The 14,742-nt window shown below is 46.1% G+C and overlaps 1 long non-coding RNA gene across 1 annotated transcript; it reads right to left on the bottom strand.

Annotated features, from left to right (window-relative positions):
- Positions 1-4,322: 4,322 nt before the first annotated feature.
- Positions 4,323-7,489, bottom strand: LOC147972205 (uncharacterized). The gene is made up of 3 exons (XR_015603389.1): positions 7,389-7,489; positions 6,177-6,245; positions 4,323-4,557 (listed from the first exon to the last, which is right to left on the bottom strand). It is a non-coding gene; the product is annotated as an uncharacterized LOC147972205 (long non-coding RNA).
- Between the last annotated feature and the right edge of the window lie 7,253 nt (positions 7,490-14,742).

The raw sequence follows: 14,742 nt of genomic DNA, 5'->3' as shown, positions 1-14,742 counted from the left end.
TTTCTTGTTTTTTTTCAAAAAATCTTGGTTTTCCAATTGTCAGTTTTTAATAAATGTTTGATTTTTCCAACAAAAATCTTGCTTTTCAAAAAATCTTTGTGCTTTTGAGAAAAGAGTTTGGTTTTTAAATAAAACCGCCATAGTAGCTAGTCCGTGCCGCCACAATACGTGTTGCGATGGCTAGAGTGCCTTGTGTAGTTCGCCTGATTGCTACCACTAGTAGAAAATGAGACATTAGTCCCGGTTTGTCAGGGGCTTTAGTCCCGGTTAGGCAACTGGGACTAAGGAATTGGGACTAAAGGCCCCCCTTTTTGGTCCCGGTTGTGTTACGAACCGGGACTAAAGAGGCTCCACGTGGCTGCAGTGGAGCGCTCAAGCGGGAGGACCTTTAGTCCCGGTTGGTAACACCATCCGAGACTAAAGGTCGCCACGCGTCAGGTGCTACCAAGCCCTAGGTTTAGGGTTTTGGAGGGGTCGTGTTTCATTTTGTGTTTCCCTTTTCTTTTTGTGTTTACCATTCAATTCTTTTTCATTTAGGGTTTTCATTTTTATTTTATGTTTTCCATTCAACTCAACGCTATTACATATAACAATGAAGGAACCATTATACAACATCGTCATGAATATAGAGAAGTAACCTCTTTCTTCGTGCTTGGTCGAACAATAAGTTTTCGTATATATATTCGACACTACTACATAGAGTACACATTCAAGCATATATTTGGTTGTTCATAGTATGCCTTATTTATTTTAGTTATTCAGAATGTGTTGTTCTATATGTGAAAGTATGAACTATGCAGTTCAGTTTCAGCAATAGCACTATGAATAACTTTATTTGGTCGTCGTTAAGCCTGTTGTAGCGAGCATATGCCTCATTTAATGGTCTTTGGACTAGTGGAGAAAAGCCTCAGCTATGGTGTGCCAAAAACAACCTTGCTCGCATAGACACACGACGCCCCTAATATAGCGTCATTGCTAAAAAGTAGTGGTGGCGTTGGAGGACACGTCAGTAGTATACTACATCATGCTGGCATATCACCAGTACAACACCAGCAGTAAGTTCATCATAACTCTGGCATGCCTACTTGTCCAACGCCAGCAACTGATTTTTTGGTAATAATTATTTTTTGCTCATCAACACTAGCTACTTACTTAATAGATACTACTGAACACAATATACTCATCAACACTAGGTACTTACTTAATAGATAATCATTACATCAGAGGTTCATGAACTCAACAAGTTGATATTAAACTTCACAAAAGTTGCTCACTCAAGTACTCTAGTTACTCGGTCATCATCAACTAATAAGATGAACTAGCTAGCTACTTAAAAACCTAATCTTCATCAAGGAGTATGCCCAGTTGGAGAAGGTTCTTTCTATCCTCCTCTCCTTCTCTTCCGAAATGATCTATGTCCATCTTCAGGTCAATCCTCTTAGCCCCGAGGCATCTCCTCTCCTCCTTTAGTTTATCCTGATCCTCGACGAGCTTATCCCTCTCGTCCCCAAGCTGATTAGTCTCCTAAATGAGCCAAACAGTCTCTTTGCGTAGCTCTTTAATCTCCTCCTTTAGCTCGTCATTCGCCCCTTGCACGCTCTTGACGACATACTCATAATTGTCTAAGAATTTATTGTTGGCCATGTCCACATCACACACTGACTCGTTGTTACCTACAGAATTGGCCATGACCTACAAACACAACGTGTATACGATTAAGATAATATGCAATTTCATAGCACTGAATATTGACACCAATGTAAAGTAGTTCAAATATTGCAATGTATAGAACTAATTAAACTACATACCATGTGGTGACCTATAATAACAAATTGCATAGCAAATTAGATATTTTGGTTATAGAGGATCAATCGATAGAAAAGCTCGACAAGTGCCAGACTTTTAACTTCCAATGATATTTTCTCCTTGTGGAACCAGATGATAGTTATAACAAATTATCAGCCTAAATTTTTTGGATATGAGAACTTGCCCTGATGTCTAAACATAACACATTCTATCCATTTCTACTAAATTAGCTCAAATCCGCCAACCAAAGGAGACACACAAGTAAATAAATTCTACACATAACACATTCTATCCATTTCTACTAAATATATAAATTTCTACTAAACTAGCTCAGATGCGCCAAGGGAGGGAGATACACAAGTAAATAAATTACACATAACACATTCTATCCATTTCTACTAAATATATCCATTTCTACTAAACTAGCTTAGATCCGTCAACGGAGGGAGACATACAAGTAAATAAATTCTACACATAACATATTCTATCCATTTCTACTAAAAATATCAATTTCTACTAAACTAACTCAGATCCGCCAAGGGATGTAGACACACAAGTAAATAAATTCTACACATAACACATCCTATCCATTTCTAGTAAATATATCAATTTCTATTAAACTAGCTCAGATCCGCCAACGGAGGGAGACACACAAGTAATTAAATTCGACACTAGTAATTTATAGGATTTCCTTTTATTTATTCCTAATAATCTAGACACTGAAAATATTTCTAATGAAACTGCATTATAAATATCGGATTCTACACAATAGCAATTGGATTATCACTAGAATTTCTACACAAAGCAATCTATGCAACTAACTTTGGAATCTACACGACACAAAGAAAATCCCAATGGATCCTGGCCGTGTGGCGTGTCCGCGAACGGAGGAGTAGTGGATCTAACCTTGGTGCCGGCGAGGGGCGACGACAGGGTGGCAATGGGGTGTCGACGTCGGAGTGGAGGGGCGACGGGGGCTTGGTCCAGGGGGAGGAGTTGTGTCTATGACCAGGCCGGGTGGGGTGTGAAACGAGACTTAGGTCTTTTACTAAGTTGACTCAGATATGTTATTGCCGGCGTTGGATAAAAGGGCAACGCCATAGCTAATCACATGCCAAATGAAAAAGGACTATGATTAATGAAAGACTTGACAAAATAAAAGACTCAAAATTTGAACTGGTGGTAAAGAAATAAAAAACCTAAAATGATAAAAACTGTAAAAGTAATAATGAAAGAGCATAATATAATTTTATTATTATTTTGTGACTAGTATAATAATTAAATACTTAATACACTTGATCAAATGGAAAAAAGTGTTTTTGGCGTGCAAAGAAGACGAATGCCAGCGCTGAAAAATTAACTATGGCGTGCAAAGATAACCAATGCCACCAGTGCATCCCAAACGGTGAGTGCTATGGGCCAACAAATTTGTGGCGTTTCCAAAAAAAGCAACGCCGTCACTAAGCATGTAAAGCTAACGTACTGATTTGTCCTACGCGAGCAGTACTTGGAAAAATAGTGCTGGCATTGATGGAAAATGACACGCCACTAACGATAGTTGTGGCTAGCCGTTTTTCCACTTGTGTTGGTTGTTTAATTGTTCGTAGTTAGCATATGTCCATTTTAATTACTATATTTCATTGTTCGCAGTATGCCTTGTTTATTCCAGTTGCTCAAAATGTGGTGTTCTATATGTGCAAGTATGAACCGTGCAGTTCAATTTCATCAATACAAGTTTCAATAATACCACTATGAGTTACTTTATTTGGTTGTTCTTAAGCCTATTATGGTGAGCATATGCCTCGTTTAACGATTTTTGGTTGTTCAGTTGTTTGTCGTTAGCATATGTCTTGTTTCAATTGCTATATTTTTTGTTTGTTGCATGCCTTGTTTATTTCAGTTATTCATAGTGTGGTGTTTTATATGTGAAAATACGAACTATGCAGTTCAATTCCATCAATATAAGTTTCAACAATACCATTATGAATGACTTTATTTTGTTGTTGTTAAGCCTGTTGTAGCGAGCATCTGCCTCATTTAATGTTTTTTGGTTGCTTAGTTGTTTGTAGTTAGCATATGTCCAGTTTCAATTGCTATATTTGTTTGTTCTTAGTATGCCTTGTTTATTTCAATTATTCACACTATGGTGTTCTATATGTGCAACTATGGACTGTGCAGTTCAATTTCATCAATACAAGTTTCAACAATAGCACTATGAATGATTTTATTTTGTTTCTGTGAAGCCTGTTGTAGCGAGCATATGCCTCGTTTAATGGGTTCTTCGGTTGTTTGTAGTTAGCATATGTCCAGTTTCAATTGCTGTACTTGGTTGTTCGTAGTATGCCTTGTTTATTTCAGTTATTCACGGTGTGGTTCTGACGCCCCCGATTTGACCGTACACTAATCATACACGCAAATGTGTACGATCAAGATCAAGGACTCACGGGAACATATCACAACACAACTATAGACACAAATTAAAATAATACAAGCTTTATATTACAAGCCAGGGGCCTCGAGGGCTCGAATACATAAGCTCGAATACACAAGAGTCAGCGGAAGCAACAATATCCGAGCACAGACATAAGTTAAACAAGTTTGCCTTAAGAAGGCTAGCACAAAATCAACAACGATCGAAAAGGCAACGCCTCCTGCCTGGGAGCCTCCTAACTACTCCAAGTCGTCAACGGCCGTCACGTAGTAGTAGGCACCCTCGGGGTAGCAGTAGTCATCAGTGGTGTCATCTGGCTCCTGAGATCCGTCATTTGGTCGCAACAATCGGGTATGGGGGAAAAGAGGTAGCAAAGCAGCCGTGAGTACTCATCCAAAGTACTCGCAAGACTTACATCAAATCTAAACTAAGTATGCATCTGTATCAAAGGAAATGGGCTGTATCTATGGACTAAACTGCAAAATGCCAGAATAGAGGAAAGGCTTAGTCCTATCGATGACTAGCATCTTCTAGAAACCACCATCTTGCAGCAACAGGAGGGAGTAGAGTAGCATAAAGTAAAGTAGCAGTAGTGTTGTCAACCTCGGCCAGAGATCCTTTCTCGACTCCCTGCGAGAAAACAATCCCAGAGCCATACTATCCATTTCTCATCCACAATTCATTTCTCATCACAAGTATCCAGTTCTAGTTGTATCGATCGGGATACAACTCCAAGTGTCCGTTACCATAGGACAGGCTATCGATAGATGTTTTCTTCCCTACAGGGGTGCAACAACTTACCTACCACGCTCAAATAACTCCGGCCGGACACACTTTCCTGGGTCATGCCTGGCATCGGCCAAACAATACGCTGCAACCCGACCTAAGCTTAATAGAGAGGTAAACATGCCGGACTAGACCTATGCCCCCAGGGGTCATGGGCCATCTCCCCGGGAACTCCTGGACATTGTGTACGCGGCCGGTGAGCAGACCTAGCTACCTCCTTCAACAAGGCAGGAGCTTACGCAGTCCAACCCGGCGCGTGCCGCTCAGTCGCTGACGTCTATTAAGCTTCGGCCGATGCATATGATGCAGAATGCCCATACTATGCCCACATGATGGTTAGTGCTATCAGGCCAAAGGCCCCTCGGATCAAATATCCAAATCATAGTGGATTAGGAGCACGCGGTAACGAGCAGAGACTCACGATCGATGTGACACCGTCGCCCCGTCTTGAGCACTTGCGGCAAGGGCTAAGAATGCCCGGCCATGCCTCGTAATTATCTCGCGGGCACCCACCAGGTCAACCCGACTCCACATCACTCGCAATTAAGCTCGCGCGGGTACCCCTCAGGGCCGACCCGTCATTAATAACATGGTTCAGGGTAAAGTCATAGTAACCATAGTAACTGTGTGTCTAACACCAAGGGGAAAACTCGAGGAATCACCCCCGGTGAATTCCACTCGATGTGATCATCAAGGTGAACATAGGAGGATCCACCCTCGAGGTTCACGCTTGAGGGGTTGCACGACAGAGCCATAACGGAAGTGGTTAAGGAGGAAATCACCCTCGATGACCACGACCGGATAGGTACACTACAGAGATCTCATCAGGAGTGATGTATGAGGTTCAACCCTCGGCACTCGATGGAAACTCTACAGAGTCGAGCAACAAAAGGGGAAAGGGATGTGTGGTGTCGCGGCCTGGACGTCGATCATGTTGATCGACTCATCGAACATAAGCGGGGCAACTGGGACAAGGTGGGGGTCACTGATGGATCACTAACCAACCTATACTAAGCAGTTTAGGATAAGCAGGTAAGGTATGAAAGCAGGTAACAACAACAGGCTATGCATTAGAGTAGGATCATACAGAAAGCAGTAGCAGTTCTAATGCAAGCATGAGAGGGAAAGAAGGGGTCAAGGAGGGTTTGCTTGCCTGGTTGCTCTAGCAAGGAGGGGTCGTCGTCGACGTAGTCGATCACAGTGGCGGCATCGGTCTCAGGGTCTACCGGAAGGAAGAGGGGGGAAGAAACAGTAATTATAAAGCAAACATAGCATCACAAAGCATAACATGGCAATATGATGTGCCGGGTGTGACCTAACGTATGGCTACACGATATGTCGATATAGGTGAAGGGGGAAAATCAACCGGGAATGTAATCCCGGATCCGGACCTGTGTCAGACAGATGACCGGAAGGGGAAAGTTAAATGTTCAGCATGCTAGGGGCATGTGACAGATGAACGGACCATGCAATCGGATTCGTCTCGTCGTTCTGAGCAACTTTGATGTAGAAAGTTTTTCAATCCGAGCTACGGTTTAATTACTATGATTTTCTGAAGTTTTAAAGACATTCTGCAATTTAATTTGAAACGAAAATAAGTTTACTGCATCCGCATGACGTCATGATGACGTCATCAGGGTCAACAATCAACTCTGACCGGCTTGACTGGTCAAAGGGGTAGTGGGGCCCAATTGTCATTGTCTAGTTTATGTAAGCAGGTTTAACTAGACTAAATATGTCCATTAGGCTAATTAGTCAAAGTCAATTAAGTTAATTAATTATTCTAAACATCCTTTTTTTACATTTTTATTTCCGTTTTCATTTTAACAGGGGGCGGGCCCCATTCGTCATTGGCCCAAGGCCTAACGGGGCGGGTGTAACGGGCGGCCGGTGTGGGCGCCGCCCGAACGGGCACTGGCCCCGGGCGCGACCAGCCAGGGGGAAGCGCGGCGAGGCCGACCGTTGGAGGCAGTAGTGGCGAGTCCACGGCGGGGCAGCCCCGGGACGCAGCCGACACGGGGGTCGGTGGCTGAAGTGACCGGAGTGGGGCGCCGGTCGAGCGAGCAAAGGTAGGCGAGGCGCGGTCAGGCACGCGGACACGCGGTCCGGCGAGCGAGAGCGCGATGGCGGTAGCGGCCAGGGGCGACGACGGTGCGAGCGGTGCACGCAGCAGAGGGGCGCGCGGGACGCGATGTGCGCAGGCCGTAGCGAGGCGGGTAGCGCGCGGTCGCGGCGACGGTGGTGGTGGCCACGAGCGGGCGAAGCATGCGAGGCGAGCCATGGGCGCGGGCGGTGCGACGGGTCGCGGTCATGGCGCGACGATGGCGTTTGGTCGACGTGCAACGAGAAGGAAAGGAGGACTCACCCACTTTGCGGAGTAGGGGGCTCGGCGAGGCTCGACGAAGACGATGAGGGCGAGATGAGGGGGCGAGCGACGTGGACGAGGAAGTCCGGCGACGGGGGGGGCTCCGCGCGGCGACGTCGGCCGCAGGGCGCCGCGGGTGTCGGGGGCGAGGCGGGGAGACGACGACGACGAGGCCCAGCGTGTCAAGGCCGCGAGCCGCAGCGGCGGTGGGGCATTGCGGGGAATGGGCACCGGCGTCGAGGGTGCGGGGCGCGGTCGCCAGGGTTGCCGCCCCTCGATATGGATCGGGATGGGGGGCAGAGGAGCGAGGGAAACGTGGGGGAATGGGGGCGCGTGGGGAGGGAGTGGGGGAATGGGGCGACCGGGTTAGGGTTTGCGAGGGAGTGGGGGTTAGGTAGGTGCGGCTGGGCCGGCCTGGGGGTTACCTGGGCGGAAGGCCCAGTGAGGGGCGGGGCCTCTCCCCTTTTCTCTTTTTTCTTTTTCTTTTTTAAAGCTTTTCTATTTTAGCTATTTTAGGGCACATAGCCATTTTGCAAAAATGTTGGTTCACCACCAATATTACCAGGAGAATATTTTACACATGATGAACATTTTAGTTTTCATGTTTGAGCATTTTGAATTTCACTCATAGTTTGAAAATGAATTCAACTGGAATTTTAAAGAGAGAGGAGACAATGATGATCAAACACTTGTTTAGCAAAATGATTAGCTTAACCCCAGGGGTTACTGTAGCATCATTACACCGGGGTGTTACAACTCTCCTCCTCTAAAACAAATTCTCGTCCCGCGAATTAAGAGGTAGAAGGGAACTTGTCGGGGTATTTAGCACGGAGGTTATCCTCACGTTCCCAAGTGGCTTCATCTTTAGAATGATTTGACCATTGCACCTTGAGGATCTTGGTAACCTTCTGGTGTGTTCGACGTTCAGCTTCTTCAAGAATGCTGATCGGATGCTCTTTGTATGTGAGATCATCTTGAACTTCAATCAATTCCGGATCCACTTCACGTTCCAGATCCTTGAAGCATCGACGAAGTTGCGACGCGTGGAAGACATCATGAACATGAGAGAACTGAGGTGGCAACTCCAGTTGATAAGCCACCAGTCCACGACGGGCGAGAATACGGAAGGGACCAATGTAGCGAGGAACTAGCTTGCCCTTGACTCCAAATCGATGAGTGCCTCTTAAAGGAGTGTCAAGAAAATAAGCTTGTTCACCAGGTTGATAAGTTGAACCCTAGTGTTCCCGGTCATAGTTGCTCTTCTGGCGGGAGTGGGCCGCCTTAAGATTATCCCGGACAATGCGAACCTGCTCTTCAGCTTGTTGAATATTGTCTGGACCAATGAGCGTCCGTTCCCCAGTTTCTGACCAATTCAGAGGGATTCGGCACTTACGTCCATATAGCACTTCAAAGGGTGCCATCTTCAAGCTGACTTGATAGTTGTTGTTATAAGAGAACTCTGCATAAGGAAGAGATTCTTCCCAGTTCTTGCCGAAAGAAATAACACAAGCTCGAAGATGTCTTCAAGAATTTGATTGACTCGCTCGACTTGGCCTTGGGATTGGGGATGATAAGCAGTGCTCCAGGTAATATGAGTTCCCATTGCCTCTTGGAAACAATCCTAGAACTTCTAAGTGAATATACTGCCACAGTCTGAACTGATCTCCTTCGGAATGTCGTGGAGTGACACAATTCGGGAGATAGCAAAGATAGACTCCTTTGACTGGCAGAAAGTGAGCAACCTTCGAGAATTGGTCGATGACGACAAAGATAGCATCATTACCTTTCTGAGACTTGGGAAGGCCAGTGACGAAGTCCATCTGAATCTTATCCTACTTCCATTCAGGAATAGGGAGAGGTTGCAAAAGTCCAGCCGGTTTCTGATGTTCTGCTTTGACGCGACGACAAACGTCACATTCTTCGATATATCGAGCAATATCTTGCTTCATCTTGGACCACAAATATTTCTGACGAATGTCTAAGTACATCTTGGTACTTCCCGGATGAATAGAGAGAGGGGTGTCATGCGCTTCTTTCATCACCTTCTCTGTCATAAGCTCGAACCGAGGTACTACAATGCGATCTCTAAAGTACAAGGTTCCGTCTTCACCAAGTGAGAAATCTCCTTATTTCTCCAAGGCAAGATCCTTTTTCATCAAATCAACATGAGCATCCTTGGCTTGTGCAGACTTAATTGCTTTTAGAAGAGTTGGTTCCAAGACAAGGTTATTAAGAGAACCCTATGGGACTAGTAGAAGGTTCAGCTTGCATAGCTCTTCATAAAGGCGGGGTTGAGCTTTGTAGACCATGTGATTATTGCAATAAGACTTATGACTCAGGGCATCGGCCATTACATTAGCCTTACCAGGGGTATAGGATATACCACAGTTGTAGTCAGCAATAGCGTCCATCCATCACTGCTGACGGAGGTTCAGATCTGGCTGAGTAAACAGGTACTTCAGACTCTGATGATCATTGAAGATCTCGCAACGATTACCGAGAAGGTACTGTCGCCATAGCTTCAATGCATAGATAACCGCAGCAAGCTCAAGGTCATGAACTGGGTAGTTCTCTTCATGAGAACGCACTTGACGAGAGGCATAAGCAATCACTTTGCGCTCTAGCAATAGGACACAGCCTAATCCTTGATGTGAAGCGTTGCAATAGATGACGAAGTCCTTGCGAGAATCAGGGGGAGCAAGCACTGGGGCAGATATCAGCTTGTCTTTGAGTGCCTGGAAACTTTCCTGACATTTGTTTGTCCAATCGAACTTAACGCCTTTGTGAAGCAGATTGGTCAGTGGCTTGGCGATCTTGGAGAAGTTCTCGACAAAGTGGCGACAATAGCTGGCTAGACCGAGAAAGCTTCTGACTTGCTTGACAGTCTTCAGAGGGGTCCAGTCAAGAATAGCCTGAACTCGCTCTGGGTTGATGGCAATACCATCCTTGGAGATGACATGACCAAGGTAGGTGACTTCGGGTAACCAAAATTCGCACTTGGAATACTTGGCATAAAGTTGATGTTCTTGAAGCTTCTCTAGAACAAGTCAAAGATGTTCAGCATGTTCTTCTTTGTGCTTCGAATATACCAGAATATCATCCAGATAGACTACGACAAACTTGTCGAGGTAATCCATGAATATGTAGTTCACCAGATGAGAGAATGTGGCTGGAGTATTGGTCAAGCCAAAAGACATGAAGATGTACTCGTAAGAACCATAACGAGTGACGAATGCGGTCTTTGGAATATCCTCTCCACGAACACGGATCTGATGGTAACCCAACCTCAAGTCTAGTTTAGAGCATATCGATGAATTAGCCAGTTGATCATACAGATCATTGATCCGAGGAAGGGGATATTTGTTCTGAATTGTATCTTGGTTGATAGGACGGTAGTCTTGGACCAAACGATTCGTTCCATCCTGCTTATTTACAAAGAGAGAAGGTGCCCCCAAGCTGAGGAACTTGGACGAATGAAACCACTGTGAAGAGATTTGTCGATTTCCTCCTTAAGTTCAAGGAGTTCATGAGGTGGCATCTTGTAGGGTCTTTTGGCAATAGGAATGGTGCCTGGTTTCAAGTCGATGACGAACTCGACAGCCCGGGCGGGAGGTATTCCTGGAAGTTCTTGTGGAAAGACATCTAGGAAGTCGTGAAGAACTGGAATCTTTTCAATTCCCTCAAGAGGTGCTGCGTTCAACGCATTCAAAGCATAAAGTCGTGCTTCAGCGTTTTGAACAATCTGAGCATGGTAGCTTACTATCTCATCGGAAGGATTGTAGGAGATGAACGACTTTGGTGGCACAAATGATAGAGGCAGTATGTGCTTTCGACCATTCCATTCCCAGAATGAGGTCAATGTTGGAAGACTCCAGAATAATGGGAGAAACATGAAATTCCAGCCCTTTAATTTCAACGGGGACGTCGTGACCAATCATGGTGGTTTGACACTGACCCGCAGGGGTGCGTACCACTATCGGAGTGTTCATGGGCTTGCATCAAATGTCGTGTGCATATGCAAAATTTTCTGACATGAATGAATGCGATGCTCCTGAATCGAATAAAACAGAAGCCGGTACTCAATTAACGAGAAGAGTACCCATCACAGTGGCAGGCTGGTCTTGAGCTTCATTCAGATCAACATGATTAGCCTGACCACGACCATAAGGTCTGGCATTGTTGTTATGGGGCTGATTGTTATGACCATTTGAAGGCAGAGCCAGCTGATTCTGATTTTGAGGGCATTTCCTGGAACGGTGACCTAGAAGGCCACACTTGAAGCACAGACTATCATTGGGATTGGGAGCAGAAGCTTGGGGTGGTACATCTCGAAGAGGCTGCCTCCGCGGTGGAGGAGGCAGACGAGGTGCAGCATAGGACTGTCTTAGTGTAGGTGCAGTTGGACGATACATGCTGTGGGGAATCCATATCCGACGCTTCTGTGTTGGCGGGCCCGAAGATGAGCCAGCGTCACGGGTGCGTCTGAGGGATCCCCGGTGTTCCTGAAGACCAGTCTCAACCTGAATAGCCTTGTTCACCAAGGTGGCAAAGTCGGCAAAGTCATGAGCGAGCAGTGCTAGCTTAATATCAGGGTGAAGTCCATCACGGAACTTTTTTTTGCCTACGAGCATCAGTTGCAATGTCTTCTTCAACATAACGAGACAAGTCCAAAAATTCCCGCTGATAAGCATCTACAGTATTGTTGCCTTGGGTGAGGTTGCGGAAATCTCGTTTCTTCCTATCCATGATTCCCTGAGGAATGAAGCGGGCACGGAAGGCAGCTTGGAAATCTGGCCAACTGATGACCATTCCAGTAGGCAGGGTACGCCTGTGTCTGTCCCACCATTGAGCAGCGGGACCCTTCAGAAAGAAAGATGCAAAGGTGACATAGCTAGCAGGGGCCACACTAGCAGACTCCATTTCATATGTGATGTCGCGGAGCCAGTCATCAGCATCAAGGGGTTGAGTTGAGCTGCGGTAAATAGTTGGGTTGAGGCGCAAGAAGTCCCACAGAGTTACTGGGGTTGGCTGTTGATTCATGTTTGGACGAGGAAACTGAGCCATCATTCCTTCCATGAACTGGCGGTTCAGCTCAAATTGTTGCATCATTCCAGCAAGGAAATCAGGTTGTGGTGGATCGTTGGCACCACGGCCACGACCAACGGGTCTAACCATCCTGCTAACATGTAACAGGGGGTAGTTCAGCATTGAGCATTTGCAAAGACAAGGATCATTCATGATGAAACATGCATAATGAAAGAGGTACGATGGATACCAATTCATTGTCATCACGACAGTGTGTGTACTATCCAGAATACTATTCTAAGGAAAAACTATGGCTTATCCAGCTTTGGGGTGAATGTGGTCATGGGATCCTAATGTTAGAGTTAGTAAAACCATTTTAACCCGAATAGCAGAGAGATCAGAGTCCCAGAGTATAGACGAGGAATAAAAGATCCTAATACCACCCATATGGCGACATGGGCCCGTAAGACACACAGCCAATGTTAGTAAAAGTTTTTCAGTGACTAGACTCAACTTCGGCCAAAGAGTTGGAAAGGGGGCTACCTACAGGCAGCCGGCTCTGATACAAACTTGGGACGCCCCCGATTTGACCGTACACTAATCATACACGCAAATGTGTACGATCAAGATCGAGGACTCACGGAAAGATATCACAACACAACTCTAGACACAAATCAAAATAATACAAGCTTTATATTACAAGCCAGGGGCCTCGAGGGCTCAAATACATAAGCTCGAATACACAAGAGTCAGCGGAAGCAACAATATCTAAGTACAGACATAAGTTAAACAAGTTTGACTTAAGAAGGATAGCATAAAATCAACAACGATCGAAAAGGCAAGGCCTCCTGCCTGGGAGCCTCCTAACTACTCCAAGTCGTCAGCGGCCGTCACGTAGTAGTAGGCACCCTCGGGGTAGCAGTAGTCATCAGTGGTGTCATTTGGCTCCTGAGATCCGTCATCTGGTCGCAACAATTGGGTATGGGGGAAAAGAGGTAGCAAAGCAGCCGTGAGTACTCATCCAAAGTACTTGCAAGACTTACATCAGATCTAAACTAAGTATGCATCCGTATCAAAGGAAATGGGTTGTATCTATGGACTAAACTGCAAAATGCCAGAATAGAGGAAAGGCTTAGTCCTATCGATGACTAGCATCTTTTGGAAACCACCATCTTGCAGCAACAGGAGGGAGTAGAGTAGCATAAAGTAAAGTAGCAGTAGTGTTGTCAACCTCGGCCAGAGATCCTTTCTCGACTCCCTACGAGAAAACAATCCCAGAGCCATACTATCCATTTCTCATCCACAATTCATTTCTCATCACAAGTATCCAGTTGTAGTTGTATCGATAGGGATACAACTCCAAGTGTCCGTTACCGTAGAATAGGCTATCGATAGATGTTTTCTTCCCTGCAGGGGTGCACCAACTTACCCACCACGCTCGATTAACTCCGGCCGGACACACTTTCCTGGGTCATGCCCGGCCTTGGCCAAACAATACACCGCAACCCGACCTAGGCTTAATAGAGAGGTCAACACGCCGGACTAGACCTATGCCCCAGTGTCATGGGCCATCTCCCCGGGAACTCCTGCACATTGCGTACGCGGCCGGTGAGCAGACCTAGCTACCTCCTTCAACAAGGCAGGAGCTTACGCAGTCCAACCCGGCACGCGCTGCTCAGTCGCTGACGTCTATTAAGCTTCGGCTGATGCATACGACGCAGAACGCCCATACTATGCCCACGTGATGGTTAGTGCTATCAGGCCAGAGGCCCCTCAGATCAAATATCCAAATCGTAGTGGATTAGGAGCACGCGGTAACGAGCAGAGACTAACGATCGATGTGACCCCGTCGCCCCGTCTCAAGTACTTGCGGCAAGGGCTAAGAATGCCCGACCACGCCTCGTAATTATCTCGCGGGCACCCTCCAGGTCAACCCGACCCACATCACTCGCAATTAAGCTCGCGCAGGTACCCCTCAGGGCCGACCCGTCTTTAGTAACATGGTTCATGGTAAAGTCATAGTAACCGTAGTAACTATGTGTCTAACACCAAGGGGAAAACCCGAGGAATCACCCCCTGGTTAATTCCACTCGATGTGATCATCAAGGTGAACGTAAGAGTATCCACCCTCGAGGTTCACGCTTGAGGGGTTGCACGACAGAGCCGTAACAGAAGTGGTTAAGGAGGAAATCACCCTCGATGACCACGACCGGATAGCTACACTACAGAGATCTCATCAGGAGTGATGTATGAGGTTCCACCCTCGGCACTCGATGGTAACTCTGTAGAGTCGAGCAACAAAAGGGGAAAGTGATGTGCGGTGTCGGGG

Source organism: Triticum urartu, chromosome 5A (assembly GCF_056163025.1).
Source record: "Triticum urartu cultivar PI428250 chromosome 5A, HENAU_Tu73, whole genome shotgun sequence".
Taxonomy (NCBI): Eukaryota; Viridiplantae; Streptophyta; class Magnoliopsida; order Poales; family Poaceae; genus Triticum; species Triticum urartu.
The sequence above is the reverse complement of the archived record's forward strand: the minus strand, read 5'-3'. Positions and strand labels throughout refer to the sequence as shown.